Source organism: Canis lupus, chromosome 6 (genome assembly GCF_048164855.1).
Source record: "Canis lupus baileyi chromosome 6, mCanLup2.hap1, whole genome shotgun sequence".
Taxonomy (NCBI): domain Eukaryota; kingdom Metazoa; phylum Chordata; class Mammalia; order Carnivora; family Canidae; genus Canis; species Canis lupus.
Window position 1 is genome coordinate 71,598,494 of NC_132843.1, and position 8,294 is coordinate 71,606,787.

Sequence of the window (8,294 nt, forward strand, 5' to 3'; positions counted from 1 at the left end):
AGTAAGTGGGGTCCACGAAGGCCTCCCTGCCCACCTCAGTCAAGAGAGACAGAAACCCCCAGCCTCAGACACTGGTTGTCCTACTGAATTCTAACTGGTGACCCTCAAACCTGTGAGAAGTTGCTCCTCTGGATTCAAATCATTAAAGGGAGTAACGATGGCTGCCTCAGTTTCTATCTTTAAAACCCCACCAAGAACAAAAGAACAGTTGGAGAGCCTCCCTGGGGGTGTGTGGTAGCAGGTACAAATGTCTTATTTTATTTTTTCTTTCAATCTTGTTATTATGAAAACTCTCAAATGGAAAAGCATAGCGAAAAGTGTAAAAAAAAAAAAAAACCCTCCGTATGCCCATCACCCAGGCTTGGTAGTTATTAAGATTTTGCCATATTTACTTTAATCTATTTTTTGGTAAAGTATTTTAACATAAATCCCAGACAGCATGACATCTCACCCCTGAACACTTCAGTATGCCCTGCAAAGGAATAAGGAAAGTTTCCTGTGTAACTCGAGTACAATATTGCCATTCCCAACAAAATTAACAGTAATTCCTTAATATCATCTAATATCTGGTCCGTATTCAAATTTCGCTAGCTATTCCCAAGTGATTTTGGCACTTTTGTTTCTCTGAGGATCAAATCAAGCCCCACACATTGACATGAAATTTATGATTTGTTTTATACGTGATCATATAGCATTTATTTAATTTCACAATGAAGAATGGCTTAAATAGAAAATATTTCTGGAACATTCGTGTTAATATGCCATAAGTAAATGTCGGCATGTAAATGAGAATAATTCTGCAAATTAGCCTGAGGATGCTCTTTACTCGGCTCCTTGTTGTTTTCATTTGATTAAAATTCTTCCACAGCAACCAAGATTCTCTAATACCTTGAAAAAGAATGTTAAATATCGATAGTGACTATGCATCTAATTTGACTTTTCACTGGATGAAAATGCTCTCCATGTCCATGGGCGTTATTTTCTGAGACATGCTTGCAAATAGCCAGCTAAAACCTCCTCTTTTCTTGCCATTTAGAAGCAAAACAGTAAAATGAATTCTCGTAGTAGGCAAAGAAAATAGTTTGTCTATTTTTTTGATGCCATTATTCAGCATGTAGTGAAATTTCAATCTGTCTTAATATTCCTACGGCTCCCCAACATAACACAATATGTTATTTCAAAATCTACTCATCGACAAATTATTTTTAGACAGTTATTTTAAATCAATTTAACGCCTTGCGTCACTTGTTAAATGGGGAAATTGGCATCTGTTTCTTCTTATGAATGTTATTACATAGAGTATCGAATTAGCATTATTATATTTAGTCAGGTGCTAATCTAAAAATAAAAACATTGAACTAAAAATCATGACTTTATCGTACTCCAGGCAAAAATGACAGAATGATATATTTTTTTTTAAGTTTCTAAAAATTCCCCAGAGTTGTTATATTCTTGAGAAAGGCATTCCCCAGCCAACAGAAGTTGGAGTGTTTTCTAGCATATTTGATTGTACTGCATTCTGGTTACAATTCCCTTGCTGGACCAAATGCAACATTCCCAAAGCCTTGCAGTCGGATTTGGAAGTTCTCCAGCCCTGTGTCCCCTCCCAGCTAGGGCTTGGCGTGAGCAGAATTCCATTCCAGGGACAAGCTATTCTTCTCTGAGTAGCTGAGTGCTGACGTTTGTTTTTTGTTTTAAAGATTTTATTTATTTATTCATGAGAGACACAGAGAGAGAGAGGCAGAGACACAAGCTCCTTGAAGGGATCCCGGTGCAAGGCTTGATCCCAGGACCACAGGATCACAACCTGAATCAAAGGCAGCCACTCAACCACTGAACCACCCAGGTGCCCCTGAGTCTTGAAGTTAACAGCTTAGAAGCGACTTCTGGCCCCTGCTGGGGGCCATGGGCCTCCACTAGGCTCTGGCTTAGGGTCCAGGCTCCAGAACACAGGGCAGAGGAGGCCTAGTGGAGGTTAGCCTGTCCTTACTAGAAAAAGAAATCAAGGTGCTAGGCAAAGAAACTGCTCTGAAGTGCAAAGGGGACTGGAAAAAAATCCATATCTTATCCAAAGAAGCCAGCCTGATTTTATCGATAAGGACAGAAATGGCCCTGTCTTTAAGAAAATTCCTTTGTTAACATTCGTATTGTCCTTTGCAGAGGAACCCACATTATCTCAACATCATCTTGACCCTCCAGGGAGACGAGGACATGCATTCTGTTTTGTTTTCAGGTTATAAGCAAGTGGCCTGCCTGGGCCTGGAAGCCAGGGCTCCATTCAGATGTTTCACTGCTTCTCAGCGTTCCAGATCCTTATCCCCCCTCAGAACCACCGCAGATCCTTACCCTTGTACTTATCACCCGGAGATGTAAATAGATGTGGTGTTTTCTATTCACTCCATCCCCCTCCAGGCCATTCAGCTGCCTTCCATAGTTTGCGAAATCCTTCAGCTGCAGGAACCAGGTCTTTCATCTCTGGGTCTCTACCTCCGGGGCACAGAGTAGACACTTTACAAACGTGCTTGATGAGTGGGAGCATATGGACACCAATCTGGAGTGGAGGAATGAATGAACCTTGGGACATTGATGGCGTATCCACATCAGTTATTGGATTAAGTTCCACAAGGCCAGGGGCCATGTCTGCTTTGAGTGTGTATCTCCCCAAAATGCACCTGCTACATTGTAAGAGGTAAATATACTTCTTAAGAATTCATTCATTTATTCATCAAGTGGTTACGGAGTGCCTCTATGTGTAGTAACCATAAAGGCGATGGGACAAGGGTGTGGTTACCTGTGAGTGCTCCAGCTGGATAAAACAAAATCGAGCTTTTGGCTCTTCTCTGAATTACCCTGGAAGGCTTCCTGGAAGAGGTGGGATTTTTCTAATGGCACGTTGGTCAAAAATGACCCAAGTGTGTGTGGTCTTGAAAGGAACCTAGGTTGCTTTAATCCTTTATTTTGTTAGTGCCTTCCCTTGTGCAGTGTAGGTGCCGAGGGAGACACTTCTACTTAGCATTTTGACCTTACTAGAAGCAGGTTCTCTGTGAAGAGATGGAGATAGAAGGACTCCAGAAAGACTGTACTTTCCCTAGGTGCTCAGGCCTAGACCAGATAAACGCTTAAATTAATTCTTACTGGGATTCAGAAGATGACACAGAAGAAAAACAATAACCGGGAGGCTTTCCCTAAGGGAAGCCACAGAGTGCCGCATAATTCCAGTTACATCTGTCAGGGTCCTGAGATAGGGGTACCTGGATGGTTCACCCTCTTTCTTCTGTGAAACCTTCTTGCTTTTGTCTGGAGGTGAGGGCTGAATGGTCTGCAGAGATGTTGGAGCAGGGCCGGGATGCTTGGAGGCTTCTGGTCTTTGGAGCAGGTATTTATCCTGGAACAGAGAGCAGGGGGTTAGGTGACAGCATGCATGCACCTCCCTTTGAGCAAATTCAATTTCAGAGCATCTGTACTTTTGAAAGGAACAGTTCTTGGCCTGACAAAATAATTCCCCATGAAGTTGCTTAAGAGGTAAGTACTGAAAACGGGATTTAGTTTACAAAGAACTAAAGTAGGGGCGCCTGGGTGGCTCAGTGGTTGAGCATCTGCCTTTGGCTCAGGGTATGATCCCAGGATCCTGGGATCAAGTCCCGCATCAGGATCCTCTCAGGGAGCTTGCTTCTCCCTCTGCCTATGTCTCTGCCTCTCTCTCCATGTCTCTCATGGATAAAATAGATAAAATCTTTAAAACAAAACAAAGAATTAACATACACTGAAAGCTTTTGCGGGGACTTATCTCTTGCCAGAAGATGTGTACATCTCCAGGCAGATTTATAGAATCCTACAACCAGAACAAACCTCCAGAGCTCAGCCTGGTCCTGATTCTTGCCTCCAAGAAAAACTGACTTCATCAACACTTATTGACACCCACAGTGTACAGAGCTCCACGCCAGGACTCCGAAGCACACTGCAGATTTATTACAATTTCCAAAATCGGAAGGTTTTCAACCTCTTGGAGACAAGAGTCTAGGGCAAAGCTGTTGTATTAACCAGGCGTTTTAGTTGCTGGTGAGAGAAAGACAGATCAAATTGGCAGAAACACCAAAGGGTATTTTTGACTCCTGGGGTCGGCTTCATGGGTATGTGACCCATAAAGTCACACAGGGCCCCAAGCACAGAAACGCCCATACTTGGTTTAATGTTTTGCTGTGGCTGTCTTGGAATTCCTTTTTTTTTAAAGATTATTTATTTATTTATTCATGAGAGACAGAGAGAGAGAGAGAGAGAGAGGTAGAGACACAGGCAGAGGGAGAAGCAGGCTCCATGCAGGGAGCCCCATGTGGGACTCGATCCGGGGTCTCCAGGATCACGCCCTGGGCTGAAGGTGATGCTAAACCGCTGAGCCACCCGGGCTGCCCTGTCTTGGAATTCTTAATAGCTTTTAAACAAGGGCCTCCAGATTTATTTTGGCACTTACGTGGCTGGCCTGATGGCACCCATAAATGGGAGTCCAGGGTTGTTACTGACCAAAGCAGCTCATGCAGTGGAATGCCCTCCCCACCCCCACCCCGTCTCCTCTTCCCCTGCCCTCCCTCACCTCTTTCTCCTTCTGTTCTCTCTCACCCACTCCCTTCCCCTCTCTCCACCTCCTAGCTCTGCCTCCCTCTGTGTGGTGGTTTGCTTTTCTTCTAGTTGGTCACACTCCCTCTCTGCAGCCAAGGATGGCTGCTGGTGCTGCAGGCTGGCATGACCCTGGTTTGGCCCTCCCGACATCCATATTCCAATCTCAGAAAAAGGCCTTTTGGCAGAGCTTGGCTGGCCAGTCACCAAACCTTCTTTTTCTTTCTCCTGGGGTCACAACTAGATGGCATTCCAGCCTCCCCTGCCTCTGGAGGGGCCATGTGAATGAGTGTGACCAACAGAATGTGAGTAGATGTGAAAGGCTCTGCTTCTGATCTGGCCCATAAAAACCTCTCCAAAGTGATTGTTCTATTCTCTTTCTCCATTTGCTGGCTGAACAGAGCAGACTCTGAGGCCCAGAGAGAGAATGGAGCCACAGGATGAAAGGAGCCTGGGTCCCTGAATGGCTCCATGGAGGGCCACTGTGGACTTAGAGTGGATTACAAATACACATCTATTTGATAAACTACTGAGATTTGGGGGTTCTCTTTGCAGATGCTATGGTTTCTGATCTGTACCAGACACATACTGTGATTGTTCTTACTTGAAATGCAAGCCAACCTTGGACCAGTTACTACTCTGGGGGAGCATGAGCCCATCTAAGGGCCTGGGGCGCCACACTACAGCCCCACTAGGACCACAGGCAGCGAAGGAGGGAAGTGGGTGGAAAATACACACGATGGCCCCACCAAAAAACAGCTTCCAAAGTTTGCTCCAGCTCTGAATAAGAGAGCAACCTAAAGTCTCAAAGGTTCCAAAGATGTATTCTTTGAAAATTTGAATAGCTTAGTACCAAAAATGGTTCTCCCTATTATTGACATTTGTAGCATCCTCTCAGCTCTTTCAAAGAACTTAATTTTGCCCTCACTCCCATACTGAGGTAATTCACAGAGGCTCACCCCCTTTATTCTTGCTTCAAGGGCCACATATAAGACTCCAGCCGAAGAGCTCACAGATGGGAAAGTTAGGAAGTTCCCTTGAAAGTCTGGCCTTCTGTTGCCATAGCAAGTTTCAGCAGTAGATGTCTATAGGAAAAAGTAAAGCAGCGACAGCTTCTCATAGTCCCTGAGATGAAGTCGTGCTCACCATTATCTGCTGAGGAACTTTTCATTTTGGTTGGTTTTCTCTCTGCCACTCCATCTGCTCTTAAAAGGTTTCCTATCTCTGACTCATGAACAGAGTTTGCTCTCCCTTGGGAGGTAGGGTGGGGGGAGTTTAACAGTGTGGATAAAATTGTTGGGACTTTGGGGCTGCTGGAAATTGTGGGTTATGGTTTTCACAAAATGGTTCTCCCACTTACATCTTTGCAAATCCTCCTCGAGGCTCCTGCTCCTCATCTATCAGATAAGCACAGCTATGCTGTCTATCTCCCAGGCTTGTGGTGAGGTTAAAATAAGATCAAATGCATTGCAAACTATAAAGGAACTTTCAAATTTAAGATCTGACAGTTGTTCGTGACAGTCTTCCTTTCAATTAGTATGAATAATGGAAAGTCGACGGGACACACTGAAGATCATGTGTCACCTTCCTTCCTTTGGGACATCCAGGCCCAGTTCTTTAATCATTGCTCTTGAACCTGATTGCCCTAATCTTTTAGATCTGTGGTTCCCGGGCTTGGCTGCACATTAGATCATCGGGGGAGCTTTTATTCCAGTGCCCAGCTGCACCCCAGACTCAATAAAGCAAAAACTCAGGATGGGTCTCGGGCATCAGGTTTTCTAAAACTCTCCAGGTGATTCCAATGTGCAGCCAAGGCTGAGAACCTGTGTTTTAGGTTACTCCTTTGGAGGAGGGTGTGTGTGTGTGTGTGTGTGTGTGTGTGTGTGTGTGTCGGGGAGAAACAACTCAGGAAATTCTCTGTTGTCACATCGGAATCTAATACATGCCTGAATAATTTCACCTCAATAGATGAATGCACTTTGGAGCTATTATACTGACCTTACATTATATTAGAGACAGATGATTGCAGGATTGTCCCATAGATGTTTTTCACTGCTTAGCCGTGTTCAGGAGATGCTTGGAGAAGAGATGAGATGTATCTTTTACAGAATGCTGAAAATATCATTTTATAGCTCCTGAAAAGATGGAGAAAATGATGGGTTCTGAGCTGGTTTGTATAAGCCTAGAAGAAGACAACTGGGTACGATGACAATTATCTGGCATCTGTTGTAGGAACGATTCCTGAGGCTGTGAGTATGTAAGAGAGAGACCGAGACAGAGAGTTGGAATCCAGCAGGGGGAGGGGCTGGCAAGACCACGAGGCTGCTGGCAAAAATAAGACAGAGGGTGGAGCTGCCATCCCTGGTGACACTCTCATCCAATGGGCACTGAAGCAGTCCTGGGAACCAAGCTGGGTCTCCTTTGCAGGACGTCCCATCCAGCGCCCCCTCGTGGTCACCAAAGGCTCGGCCAGAGAGTTGGTCTTGAGGGCTGTGTGGGTCCCCATGGGTGCACCGCACATGGCTCTTCCCAGCCACAGCCTTCCTACTACAAGTCTGCAGGATGGTTCTTGGCCAAGGGCAGCAGCTGCTGCTGCTGCAACATCACATCCTCTCCTTTTGTGTGACCCTAGGCCCAGTTTTTTCACATTGTTGAATCTCAGTTTTCTCATGTGAGTAATAATATTTACATGTCGCCGTTGTTGTAGGGCTTCACTGAGGTTAAGGCACAGAAAGCTCCTGGAACCAGAAGGGGATGCTCTGAGCCCTCTCTCCATCCTCGGAGGTGTGCACTCTTGCCTCCTACCAGCTCTCACCTGCCCTGTGTGTCCTCAGTGGCCTGTCCCCATGGTGCAGGCTGTGTTTCCCCAGGCTCCATCCTGGGCACCTCCTTTCCATCTAACAGCACATTTCTGTCCTGCGATCGATTTTTTTTTTCAATTGACCTCCACATTTAGCCTGGGAGGTGGAGGGGCAGCAGCACCATCTCCAGTGTGCCCAACATCAAAGAGCAAATCACTGGCAAGCCAAGCAGGAAAAGGACCTGCCATCTTGGGACACTTACTATGTGTACCCAGCACATGCTGAGCATGGTGTGTACATTTCCTCATTTTATCCACACCAACAATTTGGCAAAGCAGGTATTTTTTCATCCTCGCTCTCCAGAGAAAGAGGCAGAGGTTTAGGTAGCTGGTGACTTTGATAAGATTGTAAAGAGAGTAACTGGTATACCAGAACTTGAACCCCTTTTTCATCAGCTGCAAAGGCCTCCCTTCCTCTCCGGCAGTGACTTGTACTTAGTTCTCTGGATTCCTGGAAAACTGCTTCTCTTCTAGTAAAATCCTATCCTCTAGGAACAGCCTAGAACACTCATAGCTGCCAAAAGCACAGTGCTGGGCGTTTCAGTAACACCTCCTCTTTGCTTAGAGTCATTTCTGCTTAGGATAACTAATTGTCTAATGTGGAATAACCCAGATTATGTACTCTCATGACTCAGTCCTTCCATGGCCAGAATCAGGTAATCCCCAGATAATTATCAGCTCCAGCTATTCTCACAAGAATGTTTCAAGGGAGGAGAAATGTAGTCACTCTTCTCTTTCTCTTTCCTGTTCACTTAGTTGGAAACAGTAGTTAGCCCTGAAAATCTTTATTTTTAAATGTTTTTCAAGTGGTTCGATGATAAGC

General features: G+C 45.1%; 1 long non-coding RNA gene across 1 annotated transcript; it reads right to left on the reverse strand.

The window, feature by feature from the left end:
* Positions 1 to 435: 435 nt before the first annotated feature.
* Positions 436 to 6,833, reverse strand: LOC140634773 (uncharacterized). The gene is made up of 3 exons (XR_012032155.1): positions 6,610 to 6,833; positions 5,571 to 5,696; positions 436 to 3,385 (listed from the first exon to the last, which is right to left on the reverse strand). It is a non-coding gene; the product is annotated as an uncharacterized lncRNA (long non-coding RNA).
* Between the last annotated feature and the right edge of the window lie 1,461 nt (positions 6,834 to 8,294).